Here is an 18,886-nt window from a genome sequence, read left to right as displayed (position 1 = left end):
TCCCTTGTGGCTCAGCTTGTAAAGAATCCGCCCGCAATGCAGGAGACCTGGGTTCGCTCTCTGAGTTGGGAAGATCCCCTGGAGAAGGGCAAGGCTACCCACTCCAGTATTCTAACCTGGAGAATTCCATGGACTGTATAATCCATAGGGTCACAAAGAGTCGGACACGACTGAGTGACTTTCACTTCACTACCAACCTATAGTCAACATGCAGAGGTAACCACAGTTATTTAACAGAATAAAAATCTTCTAAATCTTATAAAGATAGCACATAAACTATACTAAATAGTGTAACACTGTGCACTCTGTAATATATATATTCTGTATTATATATAATACTACCGACTAAAAATAGATAATATCAAATATAGTTTGATCAAACTAATATAAATTGGAAGGAGAAGAATGTGTGCTCGTTCCCCTAACCTCTGCAGCCGATCGTTCATAAATAAACACGTACATTAAAAAGAGGAACTGAGGGAATTTCCTGGCGGTCCAGTGGATAAGACTCCAAGTTTCCAGTGTAGGAGGCACGTGTTCAATAACTGGTAGGGGAACTAAGATTCCCACGCTGCCCAGAGAGGCCAAAAATAAATAAATAAACAAACCATCTCAAAAAAGAGGGAGACTGACACATATTGTATGACATAATCAACCACGTGCGTACATGCTCAGTTATGTGACTCTGTGACCTTATGACTGTAGCCCGCCAGGCTCCTCTGTCCATGGGATTCTCCAAGCAAGAATAACTGGAGTGGGTTGCCATTTCTTCCTTCAGGGGATCTTCCCAACCCAGGGATTGAACCTGTGTCTCCTGCATTGCAGGTCGATTATTTACCACAGAGCCACCTGGGAAGCCCAATAAGTGGCCACAAGATCAGCTAAATCAGAAACTGTTTCTTAGGGTTGACTGGATGGTGAACTAGTGGGTAGAGGTGGGGTAAGAAGGGAGGCTTTTTAGAATACTATGCAACAATCAAAAACAATAGACTAGATCGATTTATCTTGACCTGGAAAACCCTCCATTATATAGCCTAGTTTAAAGCAAGTTTTTAGAACAGCATTTCACTGTGTTCAATTAAACACCCAAACCGATAAGATGCAGTCCGTGTCCTCAAGGAACCCCACCTCTGCAGCCCCTCTCCATTCCTCTGCTCTACCCCACCGGCTTCTGCTTCTGGAGCATCTCGCTCGCTCAGAATTTTGCAAGATGCAGATCTCTTTCTATGCTAGGGGAGAGCTGTTTTATGTAAGTTTCAAGTCACAAATGCAAGTTCTTGACTACAAGTTGTAAGTTCAAAGATGGACCTGGATGAAGCCACCCAGGAGATGAAAGCTTCATGCACAAGTAACTGGCCAGGGGGAAATCAAGTGGGGAAGGGAAATCTGAGAATTACAGATGCCGAGGCTAAAAGGCATCTCACAGAGCTCCCATCCACGTTTCACATTCACAGATAAAGAACATACGTGGGGCGTGATGGAAGGTCACTGTATTGAATTAGTGCCCAGAAGAGGGGGAGATGGGCTTGTTACCAACCAGAGGCAGGAAAGAAGCCAAGAGATGCTGAAGCTGGAGCAGGGGTCTGATGCCAGGGCCCTGCAGAGGAGCCCATAGGGAGATGGTGGGGGGTGCAGTGTGTGGGGCTGGGGTCCACTTCAGGAGCTGCTCATGGAGCAGGTGGCTTGACTTTGGGGAAGACCAGGGGAAATCAGACAGGATCACACTTCCTTAGTGTCCACAGAAGCTGGAAAGAAGCAGCTTCGATGTGGGCAGGAGGGGACACGTTGGGGAGGGGCTGGGAGCATCCATTGCATGCCAGATGTGCGTGAGGTGCCTTACAGTAGTTCTGGCATTTCATCCTCACACAAGCCCTGCAAGGTAAACGCGGTTGTCCCAGTCCATCGAGACAGTGACAGTTAGAAAACCTAAGTCGTGTAACTTGCCCCAAATCCCGCAGCCAGCAAATGGCAGAGCTGGAATCTGAAGCTGGGCTGCTTTGTTTCAAAGTCCCTGCTCAAGGAATCAGAGGGCATCAATCAATGTGTGGTCACTCATTGCTAGGAGGAGTGTCTTTCCCCAGCTGGGATAAACTAACCCTTCTCACTTCCTGAATACTATGTACGGACTCAGGTCCTCTGCCCAATCCATGAACACCCAGGCACAACGGCTGGGTCTGGGGGACTAGGATTCACTGACCCAGTAGGACCCTGAAAATTCCCACCTTGGAGAACAGGAGTTGGGGTTCCCTTTCTCCCAGCCCCGAGCCCTGCATTGCTTCTGAGATGTCTGCCCTGACAGAGCCTGCTGTGTCGGCCGTGGGAGGAGGTGCACTGGGATGGAGCATGAACACAGCGTGGAGAAGAGAAGCTGGAAGCCTGGACCCTTGGTTTTTGGTGCTCAGCTCCATACCTGCCCTCCTCCAACCTCCAGGGCACCTCATTGCCCTTGCCCCCACCCTCAGATGCTATCGGCTCCCCGACGTCTCCCCAGGCACCTCCGCCCCCACGGAGCCTCTGACTTCAGCAGGAGGCAGGCAGGCCCACGAGAGTATGTATGTCAGTTAGGGGTTGTCGTTGACACGTGGAGATCATTAACGAGGCTTATTTTTAAATTGTAATTGCAAAATGTAAATGCTCCCCAAACTGATGTGTAATTGCTACCCCCTCCACCCCAGCCCTTCCCCTCTGGTGCCAGCTTTGCAAGGAGAGAATTAGAAAATAAAAAGGGGGTGGATTATGTAAGCAAAATGATTTTAAAAAAAGAGAGCGAGAGAGCTAAGAATTTAAGTGAGACAGCTGGCGGCTCCCTGATTGCCACACTTCCAGCATTAGCTGCAAAAATTGTCCTTGCCGACTGCACCCACCCAAGCAACGGTGTCAACTGTATTGAGTCCCAGAACAGAACAGACTGGCGCTCCCTTGGCAAGATGGTTCAGTGGTCAGTGTGAGTGAGTGTGTGTGTGTGTGTGTGTGTGTGTGTGTGTGTGTGTGTGCCCTCTTCAATATACATGATATTTCTAATTACCCGTCCTCTCCTTCTTCTCTTGAGGGATACAAGCTTTTGTGAGGAATCTGGCAATGATTACTGGCCCCCAAACAAAGACTGGATCCCAGGTGGAACTAGTAAAGAGTCTGCCTGCCAATGCAGGAGACTCGAGAGACATGGATTTGATCCCTGGGTCAGGAAGATCCTCTGAAGAAGGAAATGGCAACCCTCTCCAGTGTTCTTGCCTGAGAAATCCTATGGACAGGGGAGCCTGGTGGGCCACAGGCCATGGGATTGCAAAGAGTCTGACATGACTGAGTACTGAGCACATATTGGATCACAAAGACTGGGAAACTAGAAGATCATGGTGGCCCTAACCCATCAGGGAAACTTACAAACACCCCAGCAGGGTCCTGTGGATTTGGGATGGGGGGGTAGGGGTGGAGCCCATCTCACCATAACAGATCCAGCCCTTATCATGGCATACTGGAAAGAAAAAAGACTTGTTTTGGATAACTGGATTTCTAAACCCCTGCCTATACTGCTACTTAGGTCTGTGAGATCATCAGGTTACTTAAGGGGATTTTAAGAACCCTATCTGATAAGAGGATTAAGTGAGATTCTCTGCTTTATACTCTCTAAGGACCTAGTTCTCATAGTTCATCACACACATCTTGGATGCAGTTTCCTCTGGGTTCATCAGAAACACTGGGGGCAGGGTGCAGATTCTGTCTAAACCTAGACTCACAATTTGGGATCTCCGGTGTGAGGTCCAGGAACTGAGTTTTTCACAAACACCCCTGGAGGCAAGGCTTGCTCCAGAGGGCTGGACAAGTATGACTGTCATGGGTGTGAGCAACAGCCCTTCCCTCCATAGCAACAAGAGTTTATTGTCCATGGAATATGTAGAGGGAAATAGAGGTAGGCAGGGACCAGGCATAGCTCTCACCCCATCCTGCAGGAGCCAAGGAGAAACGGTACAGGGTTGTGTGTTCTGAGGTCATGTGCAGTGTCAGCTAACGTTATTGGCTGCTTCTCAAGGTTTTCAGAAGAAAAGACAATCTGCCTGGAGGGTTTGCTAAGTATTAGTCACTCAGTTGTGTCTGATTCTTTGGGAGTCCATGGTCCGTAGCCCATCGGGCTCCTCCATCCATGGGATTCTCTAAGCAAGAATACTGGAGTGGGTAGCCATTCCCTTCTCCAGGGGATCTTCCCAACCCAGGGATCAAACCTGGGTGTCCTGCATTGCAGGCGAATTCTTTACCATCTGAGTCACCAGGGAAGCCTGGAGGGTTTAACCACGTGTTAAAGGATGGAGAACGTTTCTTACTGTTCGGTGATCCCGGCGGCCTCTGGGATGGCCCTCAGGGCACTCAGTCCTCTCCTCACTTCCAGCTGGGCCAGCAACCCTTGCTGTTGACCAGAACCAGCGCACCTGTGAGAAAGAGCAGAGCAGAGCTCAGAAAGGAAGGCTAGAGGCGCAGGAATAAAGGGGGACCCCACTCTGTGCCCCCTCCTCCCAGGCTGGTGGTGAAGGGTACACTCTGTGTGCTCTGCAGACCTCCTACTACACGATCATTCAAGCCCCTCTCCTCGCTGCGTGTTCAGACCCACCGAGCCGTGTTAGAGCCCAGCCCTTGTCTTGGTGGGAAATAGCCTGTGGTTGCCCATCTGGTCTTCTGGCACCAGACAGCCCCTCTGCCCCAAGTGTGGTCAGGTCACTGAGTGATTTGTGAAGCCTGGGGAAGCACAGCCGGCTTCTTGCTTTAAACTGTAGGGAAATCAGAGAAAGAGTGGCAGTTGACACCTGCTCAGATGTGTGGAGGAGTTTCAGATTCTTTCCCAGCGGACGGGCTTCATCTGGGGGTCTGAACACTGATGGGTGGGAGGAGGGCACTGGTGGGCAGCAGGAAGGAAGAATCAGGAGGGCAAAGGACCCAAGGCAGTGAAGAACAGCCTTGACCTAAAGGGGGCTTCAGCTGCATGACTTATTTATTATTAGATTTGTTTGTGTTCAGTCACTCAGTCGTGTCCAACTCTTTGTGACCCCATGGACTGACTTCCCTGTCCTTCACCATTTCCCAGAGTTTGCTCAAACTCATGTTCATTGAGTCAATGATGCCATCCAACCATCTCATCCTGTGCTGCCCCCTTCTCCTCCTGCCCTCAATCTTTTCAAGCATCAGGGTCTTTTCCATGTGACCCTACGGACTGTAGCCCACCAGGCTTCTCTGTCCATTGAATTCTCCAGCCAAGAATTCTCAAGGCAATTCTCCTGCATTGTAGAAGGACTCTTTACCATCTGAGCCACCAGGGAAGACCATAATTAGATTCAGTTCAGTTCAGTCGCTCAGTCAGGTCCAACTCTTTGTGACCCCATGGACTGCAGCATGCCAGGCCTCCCTGTCCATTGCCAACTGCTAGAGTTTGCTCAAACTCATGTCCATTGAGTTGGTGATGCCATCCAATCATCTCATCCTCTGTCATCCCCTTCTCCCTCTGCCTCCAATCTTTCCCAGCATCAGGGTCTTTTCCAATGAGTCAGTTCTTTGCATCAGGTGGCCAAAGTATTGGAGCTTCAGCTTCAGCATCAGTCCTTCCAATGAATATTCAGGACTGATTTCCTTTAGGATTGACTGGTTGGATCTCCTTGCTGTCCAAGGGACTCTACAGAGTCTTCTCCAATACTACAGTTCAAAAGCATCAATTACTTGGCACTCAGCTTTCTTTATGGTCCAAGTCTCACATCCATACATGACTACTGGAAAAACCATAGCTTTGACTAGATGGACCTTTGTCAGCAAAGTAATGTCTCTGCTTTTTAATATGCTGTCTAGATTGGTCATAGTTTTTCTTCCAAGGAGCAAGGGTCTTTTGATTTCATGTCTGCAGTCACCATCTGCAGTGATTTTGGAGCCCAAGAAAATAAAGTCTCTCGCTGTTTCCACTGTTTACCCATCCATTTGCCATGAAGTGATGTGACCAGATGCTATGATCTTAGTTTTTTTGAATGCCAGCTTTTTTTTAAGCCAGCTTTTCCACTCTCCTTTTTCACTTTCATCAAGAAGCTCTTCAGTTCCTCTTCATTTTCTGCCATAAGGGTGGTGTCATCTGCATATCTGAGGTTATTGTTATTTCTCTCGTCAATCTTGATTCCAGCTTGTGCTTCATCCAGCCTGGCATTTCGCATGATGTACTATGCATAGAAGTTAAATAAGCAGGGTGACAATATACAGCCTTGACATATTCCTTTCCCAATTTGGAACCAGTCTGTTGTTCCATGTCCGGTTCTAACTGCGGTTTTTTGACCTACATATAGATTTCTCAGGAGGCAGGTAAAATGGTCTGGTATTCCCATCTCTTTAAGAATTTTCCAGTTTGTTGTGATCTACTCAGTCAAAAACTTTGGCATAGTCAATAAAGCAGAAGTAAATATTTGTCTTGAACTCTCTTGCTTTTTCTCTGATCCAACGGATGTTGGCAATTGATCTCTGGTTCCTCTGCCTTTTCTAAATAATTAGATTAAAATGGATTAATTTTGTTTCTCAACATTTGAAATGGACCAAAATGTTCAAAAATGAGTTTGGTGGTCAGCATTGGTATAAGGCCTGGCCTGACACTTCCCAAACACATTAATTTCTCCTTGTGGATCGAGTTGCTAATTTGACTACAATTGAGGCTGTGCTTGGGGCAAGGATGACAGGGGGATGTGGGTGTTTGAGAGGCTGGGCTGCTATACTTGAGCTTTGTTTTCAGGGCAGCCTCAGGGACCACCTCCAGCCAAGAGTCCCAGCCCAGCAACCAGAGGTAAGTGTGTCTTTAGCATTGATAATTCCTTCCTAGTTAACACCATCTTAGTCTCCCTGTAAAAACACATTTGCACCTTAGTAAAGAATGTAATTAACTAGTGACAGGACAACAGGAGGAGCTAAACAGTGGCTGAGCTGGGAGCTGCCCTGGGAAATGGAAATTCCGACATCTGCCTGAACGAGACTTCCCTACGTTCTTCCTGGGAGGTGTGTGTGTGTGTGTGTGTGTGTGTGTGTGTTTGGCCTGCGTGCACTGCTGGGAGATGACGATGGCAGAGGCGCAGCATCCTGGATCCTGAAGGGTGCATGAATTCCCAGCTGCAGGCCCAGGGAAGCAGGGGAGCTGGGAGATGGGATGAGCTGAGAAGAGCTCCAAGAACAGGCAGGGTGGTTAATGAATTTCCTTGAGAAAAATCTGGGCTGAAACCACCCCCTTCCCCACCCTGGACTCAGATTTCTCCGGAGAAGAGATGGCGGATATGAGACATTCAAAGCGGCAGGAGGCTCAGGCCCCCTGGCCACTGCCCAGAGAGGATGCCGTGAGCACCAAGGTACTCCTTCCCCAGGCCACTTCTCCTCCACTGGTCTTGACTGTGACTTCTGTGAGTGACTCCTAGTTTTCTGTCCCCAACTTCAGGCAACAAACCTTCAGGAAGAAGGGGAACAAGCCCACATCTTCCCTCCCTAAGCCCCACCTCATGTCCTCCTCCTCTCACTTCCCCACTTCCCATCCCTTTCCAGTCCAGGTGGAAGATGATCTCCAGCATTTCTGTTAGGGGAAGAACACTGATTGAAACCGCCCACGCTGGCCAGGCACCATAGTAACTATTTGCATGAATTGTTTTATCCTGGAACACGGAACTAATAAGCCTCTACCAACCGGAAGAGCTCAGGAAAGGTCAAAATGAGATACCATATGTCTGACCACCTCCCAGAATCCTCTCTGGCATTCATCCTCCCAGAATCCTCTCTGGCATTCATCTTGGCTGAACAAGGTGTGCACCACCAGGAAGGATTCTTGAGTTAGAATGATTGGCTAAAGACAACCCAGAAATTAATCCCATCACCATAAAACCCAAGACTGCAAGCCATGTGACAGAGCTGTTCTCCTGGGTTCCCTTACCCTACTGCTCTCTGCCCGGGTGCCCCTTCCCAATAAAATCTCTTGCTTTGTCAGCACATGTGTCTCCTCAGACAATTCATTTCCAAGTGTTAGATAAGAGCCCAGTTTCGGGCCCTGGAAGGGGTCCCCCTTCCTGCCACATTTCCACTCTCAGGGACATTCCTAGAAAGGGCCCTCCTTCCTGGTCATGCGGGCCAAGTCCTTCCAACTTGTGAGCCACCTCCAGGCTACGCTTCCCAGGCAGCCAGTTGCATACTGCATCCATCCAGACCCACGCCCGGGATGGGTGCACAGCTGTCTTCTCCCACTCCAGAATCCTCAGTGACTCCTCCCTCCTCACAGGCACCTACAGGTGTTCAGTCTCGCTGCAAACCACTCTGCCTTCTGGGCTCAGCTTCTACCCTTTACATGTAGACCTCCATCCACTCACAACACCTTCCATTCCCCAGTCTGTCCCACAACCTTCCACTGTTCTCAATGCCCCAGTTCTACATTTCTACCTGAAAAGACCCTCACCATTCTTCAGTGTTCAGCATGGACATTCTGGCTTTTTCCTCTACAGCCAGCCACCGTTGTATCTCCCTATGTGTTTCCTAGGAACACGCTGCTTGTCGTCTTCTGAAAGCTCTCACCGCATTCCGTACCATGGTCTAATTATTGTACATGTCTTTCATCCCTTTCCAAACTGGAGGCTCCTCATAGGCAGAGACCCCGTCTTACATCCACGTAATTGTTCAGTTTACAAAGTACTTTGATATGTAATATCTTCTTTAACTCTTTAAACAATCTTTAGAGGGCAATATGTCAATATAATGGCTTCCCAGGAGGGGCAGTGGTAAAGAATCCACCTGCCAATGCAGGAACTCACATTAGATCCCTTGGTTGGGAAGATCCCCTGGAGAAAGAAATGTTAACCCACTCCAGTATTTCTTGCCTGGAAAATCCCATGGACAGATGAGCCTGGCAGGTTATAGTCCATGGGCTTGCAAAGAGTCAGACACAACTGTGCGACTGAGCATGCATGCATTTCAATATAGTAACAATTTTTATTACCTTTACAAAATAAATATGTTTTTGCACAAAATAGATAAAGAAGACGGAGAAATTTTTTTTTTTTTTTTTTTTTGGTGGTGTGTCACAGCTTGTGGGATCTAGTTACCCAGCCAGGGATTGTACCTGGCCTCTGGCTGGCAGTGAAAGTACTAACTCCTAACCTCTGGAGCTCCCAGAGCTCCAGAAATTTTAAAGTGAGTTGTGATCCTATCATACAAAAATAATCACAGTTAATATGAAGGGTAAAATACTTCTTTCTTCAAAACAGCATCATACTATACATATTGTTTGTTCTGGAAGCAGTTGTTTATATTTAACAGCATACCATAAATACCTTTGCATATGATCTTAGTGACTACTCTTGTCTGGAAAACCCCATGGAAGGAGGAGACTGGTGGGCTGCAGTCCATGGGGTCACCAAGAGTCGGACACGACTGAAGCGACTTAGCAGCAGCAGCAGCAGCATACATATATCCAGGAGAAGATAATGGCAACCCACTGCAGTACTCTTGCCTGGAAAATCCCATGGGCGGGGGAGCCTGGTAGGCTGCAATCCATGGGGTCTCGAAGAGTTGGAAACAACTGGGCGACTTCACTTTCACTTTAGTGACTATGTGGTGTTCCATTTAGAGATTTACTACAATTATCCAACCAATTGTCTATTATTTCTAGCTTTTGCTACTATAAACAAATAATGCCCATTCCTTTTTTTTTTAAATAATGTAGACCATTTTTTAAAGCCTCCACTAAATTTTACAATATTGTTCCTGTTTTATGTTTTGTTTCTTTTTTTGACCAGAAAGCATGTGGGATCTCAGCTCTGCGACCCAGGGATCGAACTCACAACCCCTACATTGGAAGGCAATGTCTCAACCGCTGAACTGCCAGGGAAGTCCCATAAAGCCCATTCTTATAGCTGAATTTTGCTCCAGACTTGATTATTATCTTAGGAGAAGTTTATAGATGTGGAGTTGCCAGATCTAAAAGCATATTCATTTGAAAGAATATCAACTAATGACTTGCAGAAGGTCATACGTATTTACATCACATCTGCAATTTATGCAAAATACCTTTTTGCCTGTTGGGTAGTTGATCTCATCGTATCAAGGTAGATATCGAGGCTGAGGAAAGTAGAACATCAGACTTGCCTAAGAAGACAAGCCGGCAAACAGCATGTCTTCTGGCTCCGGATATTTCGCTCTTCCAACCTCCCCACCTGTCTTTGTTCTTGTATTTCTTACCAGCACAGAGGGAAAGCCTGCAGTGTAAATGCTACGTAAACGCTGGGCTTCCTGAAGGACGAGGCAAGGTGATGCGTCCTGAGTAGTGGGGTGGGCCATTCCTGGGGGCTCAGCTCATGTCAGCTTCCCCTGCCTCGTGTCCCAGGGGTCTGAGACCTATTTTGGCAGAGGACAGCTCTGGTCTTAGGTAGACTTTGAACTATTCCTTCCTCCCTTCTTCTGGCCAGATGCAAACTGCTTCAATGTAGACTCCATGTATTGAGAAGTTACCATGTGTTAGGGCCTGAGCATGCAAAGATGAAGCGCACACACCCCGAAGCTCTCCATATCTCAGAGGGCATAACTTGTCGAGTGTGGATGCTGCTGCTGCTGGCTGTCGGTCCCACTGTCCCTCCTCGGCCAAAGCCCTCATTGCCAGGGGCAGAGGACAGGGCCCGAGTCAGGCTTGCAGAAGGAGGCTGACCTGCCTGCCCAGTGTGTCCGGCAGCCCCTCCTTCTAATTGCAATCCTTTCTGGCCCTGAGGGGCCAGAGCTCCCTCTCTGCATCTCGCTGCAGTGCTTGCTTCTCTGTCTGTCTGTTCCAGCTGTACCTCTGTCCCTGCCCTCACCCCTAACAGCACAGAGGGGAATCACACCAGTTTAGGGAAAAGACACTAACCCTGCCCCACTCGGGACTAATAAGTACACAGCCGAGAGGGGAAGGATGGTCCCCGGTGATGCCCATGTGTTCTACGCAGGGCACCGCTTCAGGGCTACAATACACACAGATTTCCCCTTTCCCAGAACTGACAACTGTCTGGTTCCCACCAGCCTGGAGAAAGCTTCAAGGCAGAAAGAGAGCCTGTCATCTTTTTCTGTCACTGCCCTCTCTTCCTCTGAGCATAACAGGGCAACTCACAGGGCAGAAGGGCCCGAGGAGAGTGAAAGACAGTCTGGGCCGGGGCAAGGCCATCCTCTCCCATGCTCATGCCCGCCTTGCCCCGAGGAGGGTCCTGCGTGTGCCTTTTTAGATCTTTCCAGAGAAAACTCAGTGCCCTCTGTCACCATACAAAGTCCTCCTCCTCTAGAGGCTTGTAGGCAGTCTGTAATACCGCTGCCCTGACCCGGGGCTGGTTCGGGGTCCAATTAACAGGCAGCTGGAGGAGCACGGAGGTGGACAGAGAGGCAGACAGAGAGACAGATGGGGAGACATGGGCCCATGTGACCCAATGGCCCAGATGCTTAAGGGACAGGAGGAACCAGGACCTTCAGCTTGAAGAAAAAGCCCCTCTTGTCCCCACAAGATCCCCAAGGAAAGCAGTGGCCCTGCCCCCGATTTTTAGCTCTGGTCAGGCCCCTCCCTGCCTCCCTGAGGCATTTAACCAGGGTGCCCTCTGACCTCTGATGGGTGGCAGGCTTCCCTGGAGAACACCTTTGCCTGTTCAGCGAGTCTGATTTACACTTTTCAGATGAACAGGGCAGTGCTGAGGACTGAGCCTCTGGAATTCTGGCCAGACACCCAAATCAGAGGCCTGCCCCCTGTCCACTCTAGGGAGCTGCCCTCCCTGGTATCTGTCCTATGAGCAGAAACACTGGAGTCTTTGTCCTCACTGGCCCAAGAGCCTTGAGAGAATCCATTCCGTCCGGAGACCCTCCAGGGCCTGTTTTTGTATAGTGCAGCCATTAGATTTGCCTACTAGGACCCTCGGGCATTTCCCCAAAGATACAGGTTCCTCTCACCTCCCTGCTGGGATGGCTGGTTCCAGCTCTGCCAGGAGCTTGCTCTGCGAGGCAGCACAAAACCCTCCACCTCTGAATTCCAGTCCATTCTTCATCACTGCTGTCTGCATATAAGTGGTGGGACCTGACACCGTGTCCTGTTCTCACATGACCCTATTCTCTGACTGCCCTTGAGCAGCTATTGAACTCAAACATCCCAGCAAAAGACTCAGAGTTCACCAGAGCTGTGAGGACCATCTCAAAGAGACTGGATTCCAATCCTCTAGGAAGAGAGGGCCTCCTTGAAGGCTAAAATAGTTTACAGGCTTGTTTATACTGCTTCTCCCTCACTCAGAAAGTCTGCAATGACTTGCCAAGGTCTATGAAGACAAAATTCAAATTTCATAGCCTCTTTTCTTGTCTTTCATCATCAACCCCAACCTACTTATCTTACTTAATTCCTTGGTTTTTCAAGCCTGAGCCTTTGCTTCAGCCATACCAGCCTGCCCTATCTCACAACTGAGCACACGCCATGTCTGGGCCCTCTTCCCCTCTTTCTCAGCCCACCAGGGCCGCCTGGAGGGCCTGGTGGCCCTCTTTCCTTTGTGATACCCAGGTCCTAGCCAACCGTGAAGTCTTACCTGTCTCTGAATTTCTGCAGCTGAGTGAAGTCAAATTCTTGCTCCTCCATCCTATGACTGGCCCTGAATCTTACTTTATTTGGGCCTTTATTTTGCGAACTTCTGCTTTCCATGTTTGTCTAAATCTCAATGGCATGCATCATCGATGTTTGAGGACAAGACTGGTGTCTTTGGGACTTGCCTGATGGTCCAGTGGTTATGACTCTGAGCTCCAGGGGGCCCAGGTTCAGTCCCTGGTCAGGGAACTAGATCTCACATGCTGCAACAAAGACTGAAGATCCTGAGTGCCACAACTAAGACCCAGTGCAGTTAAAGAAATAAATATTTTAAAAAAAGAGAGAGAGAGAGGCTAGAGTCTTTCACCTCTCCCTTGTCTCCCATGTGTAACTAGGTTAGTGGTATACCTATGCAGATTATAGGCAGGATCATTCTTATCATAGGAGGGGCAGCCACTACTGGAAAATGCTAAGTCAGATCAGTGCTTAATCAGTTCAGCTAGGCTTTGCCTGTTGAGTCATCATTACTCATTGCCAAAGGCATCACGATTCTCTATGCCTCAGTGTGTCTCTGAGTTGAAGGATCTGAAGAAAACAGCGGGTTGTTTCACATGCTCCTTACACATGCCTCTTAATAAGTCGGGGTGGGAGACACGGTACAGTGTGGAAACTGGATTCACGTCCTAGATCCCCCTTTTCCTAGTTGTATGTGGTATGCTCAGTCACTTCAGTTGTGTCCAGCTCTTCGCAAACCTTTGGACCACAGCTTTTCAGGCTCCTCTATCCATGGCATTTTCCCAGTAAGAATATCGGAGTGGGTTGCTGTTTCCTCTTCCAGGGGATCTTCCTGACCCAGGGATCGAATTCACGTCTCCTGCATTGCAGGTGGCTTCTTTACCCCTGAGCCACTGGGGAAGCCCCCTTCCTAGCTCTGTGATCACCAAACTCAACAACAAGGTGTTTACTGGGACTGAACTGAGTGGTTTTACATCAGACATAAGATGTGCTCAGTGGATAATAAAGGACTCAGCGTTGACATAGACAAAGCCCGTAATAAATGGTGACTATCGTTGTTAAGACAATGAGAGTACAGTGGTTTGTTTAGATCTTGTTTGGCAAAATCATACTCATCCTTCAAGATTCAGCTCTGTGAAGTTATCTCTCAATGCTCCTCTACCCTCCACAAGGCAAATCACTCCCTCCTTCCCGCTCCCCTGATAACTGGAACTGTTTCTCCTGTAAGACAAAGCCCCAAGTTCTTAGCTATGAACTCCAGGCTGAATCTCACCTGATTATTATTATGTGTCACTAGAGGGGTCCTTCTCATTCAGCTCTGAGCTGAACAAGGACATCCTCACCTTTTATGTTTCCAGCTCTGGCCTACCATCAGGCTCAATGTGTGTTTGTTAAATGAGGGGATGAACAGATGAGCAGGAGGGCCAATAGCAGTCAAGAGACCCAGGCAGAATTTGCCCAGAATTCACACACAAAGGTGAACCTGGTGATAGGAAATCCAGCGTGGAAAGCAAGTATCCATTTATTTTATTTTTTTAAGATTTTTTTCTTTGGGATATGGACTATTTTAAATTTTTATTTTTAAATTTTAATTGGAGGGTAGTTGCTTTACAATATTGTGTTGGTTTCTGCAATAGAAAACCATAATTGAAGGGGGCTTTCATGGTGGCTCAGCACGTAATAACCGAAAGAGACACACGTGCCCCAGTGTTCACTGCAGCACTGTTTACAATAGCTAGGACATGGAAGCAACCTAGATGTCCATCAAGAGATGAATGGATACAGAAACTGTGGTACATGTGTACAATGGAATATTACTCAGCTATAAAAAAGAAGGCATTTGAGTCAGGAGGTGGATGAACCTAGAGCCTACGGTACAGAGTGAAGTAAGTCAGAAATAGAAAGACAAATATTGCATATGAATGCGTGTGTATGGAATCTGGAAAGATGGTGCTGATGCAGACCATTTTTAGTCTTCATTGAACTTGTTACAACATTGCTTCTGTGTCATGTTTTGGTTTTTTGGCCATGAGACATGTGGGATCTTGGTTTCCTGACCAAGGATTGAACCCATACCCTCTGCATTGGAAGGCAAAGTCTTAACCACTAGGCCACCAGAGAAGTCCCTAGCAATTGGCCCTTTAAACTCACCTAAGATCAGCCTCACGTTTAAAGAAGTTGCTCAACTTTTCCAGCAGGATTAACCTTCTTGAGGAAGCCAGCAGCTCCATCACAAGCCCTTTGACCTTCTCTGCAAACCCTTCCTGTCTGCAGCCTCCTTTCCCTCAGCTGGGCTCTATCCTTCTCCTGCTGTTCCCCACCATTCCTCTCCCCAGTGGTCAGATCTCCAGTCTTGAAGCCCCTGCTCCATCACCCCCCTCCCCCAGCTGCGGAATGACCCTGGGTTCTAGGACCGCCTTCCCAGTTCAGAAATGGGAGAAGGTCAGTGTGTCCCGATACAAGCTAATCATTGTCTTTTGCCCCTAGGCAAAGCAAGCTGCATTTTCCTCTTCTCCATCACCTCTGCCACGAAGGCTCAGCAACAGCTTCCTAATCAGTTTCCCTGAGGCCTACCCCCTTCTCCCCATTTGAATGCAGATTTCCAAAGAATAGCAAGGAGAGATAAGAAAGACTTCCTCAGTGATAGATGCAAAGAAATACAGGGAAACAATAGACTGGGAAAGACTAGAGATCTCTTCAAGAAAATTAGATGTACAAAGGGAATATTGCATGCAAAGATGGGCACAATAAAGGACAGAAATGGTACGGATCTAACAGAAGCATAAGATATTAAGACAAGGTGGCAAGAATACACAGAAGAGCTATGCAAAAAAGATCTTCATGACCCAGATAACCACAATGGTGTGATCACTCACCTAGAGCCAGACATCCTGGAATGTGAAGTCAAGTGGGCCTTAGGAAGCATCTCTATGAACAAAGCTAGTGGAGGTGATGGAATTCCAGTCGAACTATTTTAAATCCTAAATGATGATGCTGTGAAAGTGCTGCACTCAATATGCCAACAAATTTGGAAAACTCAGCAGTGGCCACAGGACTGGAAAAGATCCGTTTTCATTCCAATACTAAAGATGGGCAATCCCAAAGAATGTTCAAACTACTGCACAATTGCACTCATCGCACACGCTAGCAAAGTAATGCTCAAAATTCTCCAAACCAGGTTTCACCAGTATGTGAACCATGAACTTCCAGATGCTCAAGCTGGATTTAGAAAAGGCAGAGGAACCAGAGATCAAATTGCCAACATCCATTGGATCATCGAAAAAGCAAGAGAGTTCCAGAAAAACATCAACTTCTGCTTTATTGATTATCCCAAAGCCTTTGTGAAGATCACAACAAACTGGAAAATTCTTAAGAGATGGGAATATCAGATCACCTTACCTGCCTCCTGAGAAATCTGTATGCAGGTGAAGAAGCAATAGTTAGAACCGAACATGGAACAATGGACTGGTTCTAAATTGGGAAAGGAGAACATCAGGGCTGTATATTGTCACCCTGCATATTTGACTTATATGCAGAGTACATCAGGTGAAATGCTGGACTGGATGAAGCACAAGCTGGAATCAAGATGGCCAGGAGAAATATAAATAACCTCAGATATGCAGATGACACCACCTTAATGGCAGAAAATGAAGAGGAACTAAAGCACCTCTTGATAAGTGAAAGAGAAGAGTGAAAAAGCTGGCTTAAAACTCAACATTCAAAAAATGAAGATCATGGCGTCACTTCACGGCAAATAGGGAAACAATGGAAATGTTAGGGGAAGCACACTGATTGAAACCGCCCACCCTGGCCAGGCACCGTAGTAACCATTTGCATGAGTTGTTTTATGACAGGAGATCCTGATAAGGAATATGGAACTAAAAAGCCACCACCAACCGGAAGAGCTCGGGAAAGGTCGAAAGGAGACACTGCATGTCCATCCACTTCCCAGAATCCCTCTCGCTAGCATCCATCTTGGCTGAGCGATGTGTGCGCCACCAGGAAGGACTCTGAATTAGAATGATTGGCCAAAGACCACCCAGAAACTAATCCCATCATCATAAAACCCGAGACTGTGAGCCACGAAGCAGAGCAGTTCTCCTGGGTTCCCTTACCCTACTGCTCTCCACCCCGGTGCCCTTTCCCAATAAGATCTCTTGCTTTGTCAGCACATGTGTCTCCTTGGACAATTCATTTCCGAGTGTTAGACAAGAGCTCAGTTTCAGGACCTGGAAAGGGTCCATCTTCCTGCAACAGAAACAGTGACAGACTTTGTTTTCTTGGGTTCCCAAATCACGGCAGATAGTAACTGCAGCCATAAAATTAAAGATGCTTGCTCCTTGGAAGAAAAGCTATGACCAACTTAGACAGCATATTAAAAAAACAGAGACATTACTTTGCCAACAAAGGTCTGTTAAACAGCACTCCTGGCTAAGCCCAGTTTGCATAGGGCAGGCCCAGGTGGAGGCAAAAATATATAAAGGGAGGAGCCAAAGCGCTCTCTCTCTCTTCCTCTCCTGCGTGTGTGTGCTCTTTCTCTCTCTCTCCCTCTCTCTCTCCTCCCTTCAAGTCTTTGGGTTGGCATGCCCTCATGCTTCGAGGATAGATTCTCCTGCTATCTTCTAAATAAAATAGAGCTGTAACACTGATTTGCCTAAGAGCTATAACATGGTTTGTCCAAGACCCGAGAGCTGTGACGCGCCGAGGGCATTAATGTCCGTCGCTCCAAATCTTTGTTGTGACGAGACAAAAAACCAAGGAACATATACTCATATGACAGGTCCATCTAATCAAGTAGTCATGTATGAATGTGAAAGTTGGACTATAAAGAAAGCTGAGCACCAAAAAATTGATGCTTTTTGAACTGTGGTGTTGGAAAAGACTCTTGAGAGTCTCTTGGACTGCAAGGAGATCCAACCAGTTAATCCTAAAGGAAATCAGTCCTGAATATTCATTGGAAGGACTGATGCTGAAGCTGAAGCCCCAATACTTTGGCCACCTGATGTGAAGAATTGACTCATTGGAAAAGACCCTGATGCTGGGAAAGACTGAAGGCAGGAGGAGAAGGGGGAAACAGGATGAGATGATTGGATGGCATCACCAACTTGATGGACATGAGTTTGAGCAATCTCCAGGAGTTGGTGATGGACAGGGAAGAAAGAAGTGCTGCAGTCCATGGGATCACAAAGAATTGGACACGACTAAGTGATCTGAACTGAACTGACCCCCTCCTCCACTTGGCCACCACAGGATATTTCTAGCAGCTTAGAGCACCCTGTGCACAATTCTCTTAGCGCTTATCCTGCAAAATTGTGGTTCTCTCTTTGCCTACCCCACTAGATCATATCATCCTAAACCGAATGTGTTTAGTGCCTAATGTGTGTTTTGTTCATATTAAGTGTACAATAAATTTTGGTGGAATAAAGAAGTAAATAAATATATCTATTCAGCAGAGGGGCTTTCCCAGGTATTGCAGTGGTAAAGAACCCACCTGACAATGCAGGAGATGCAAAACCCTCAGGCTCGATTCCTGGGTCAAGAAGATCCCCTGGAGTAGGAAATGGCAATCCACTCCAGTATTCTTGCCCAGGAAATGCCATGGACAGAGGAGCTGGGTGGGCCACAGGAGTCCATGCAGTCACAGAGTTGGACAAGACTGAGCACACACACACACACATCTTCAGCAGAGGATATGTAGAATGTATGGCACGCAACACGCTATGCCCCTTAAAAACTACACAGCCCAGTTTATCACTCAGTCCTTGCAACAGCCCTGTAAAGGAGGTATTAATAGTCCCTATTTTTGAAAGAGGGAACTGAGGTTAGAACAGTGACTTGCATAGTCACAAAGCTGGTTCAGGGGCGAAGGGAAAGGGCAGAGTCCAAGGCTGGCCTCCTCTGCCCCCTGCCCCCCTGCCCCCTGTCCCCCTCCCTGCCCAGCCAGGGAGAGGATGCACAGAGGCTGAGCTGCTGCTGCTCTGCTTCACTTGGGAAATAAACAAGAAGAATTCTTCTTCTCATCATTTGGTGAGTCGGTGACATTTCGTTTGACAAAGAATCTAGGAAAAGCCTCTCCTGGGACCAGTTTTGGGACTAGGCTGTGATAATATTGCTTTATTGAAAAAGGATGCTAGGAACTGAGCTCCGGATGGCCTTTTACTTGGAATAATTTATGCAGGAAATGAGAAATAATTTTTTTTTTAAAAGAAACACACATTGATCTACACATGGTCACAAAGATAGAAGTGATGGCAATACACACACACACACGAATAATCCCAGAGACACAGACATGCAAAGGCATAAATTCCAGTTCTCCGTCAA

The 18,886-nt window shown here is 47.5% G+C and overlaps 1 protein-coding gene across 3 annotated transcripts in view; it reads right to left on the bottom strand.

The window, feature by feature from the left end:
* PKNOX2 (PBX/knotted 1 homeobox 2) overlaps positions 1–18,886 on the bottom strand; it is a 294,478-nt gene that overhangs the window by 99,226 nt on the left and 176,366 nt on the right. For all 3 annotated transcript variants that reach the window (XM_060404255.1, XM_027959268.2, XM_042238115.1), the window contains one exon: positions 4,317–4,421. The gene's annotated coding sequence lies outside the window, so the exon portion shown is untranslated. The remainder of the gene's footprint in view (positions 1–4,316; positions 4,422–18,886) is intronic.

Source organism: Ovis aries, chromosome 21 (genome assembly GCF_016772045.2).
Source record: "Ovis aries strain OAR_USU_Benz2616 breed Rambouillet chromosome 21, ARS-UI_Ramb_v3.0, whole genome shotgun sequence".
NCBI lineage: Eukaryota > Metazoa > Chordata > Mammalia > Artiodactyla > Bovidae > Ovis > Ovis aries.
The sequence above is the reverse complement of the archived record's forward strand: the minus strand, read 5'-3'. Positions and strand labels throughout refer to the sequence as shown.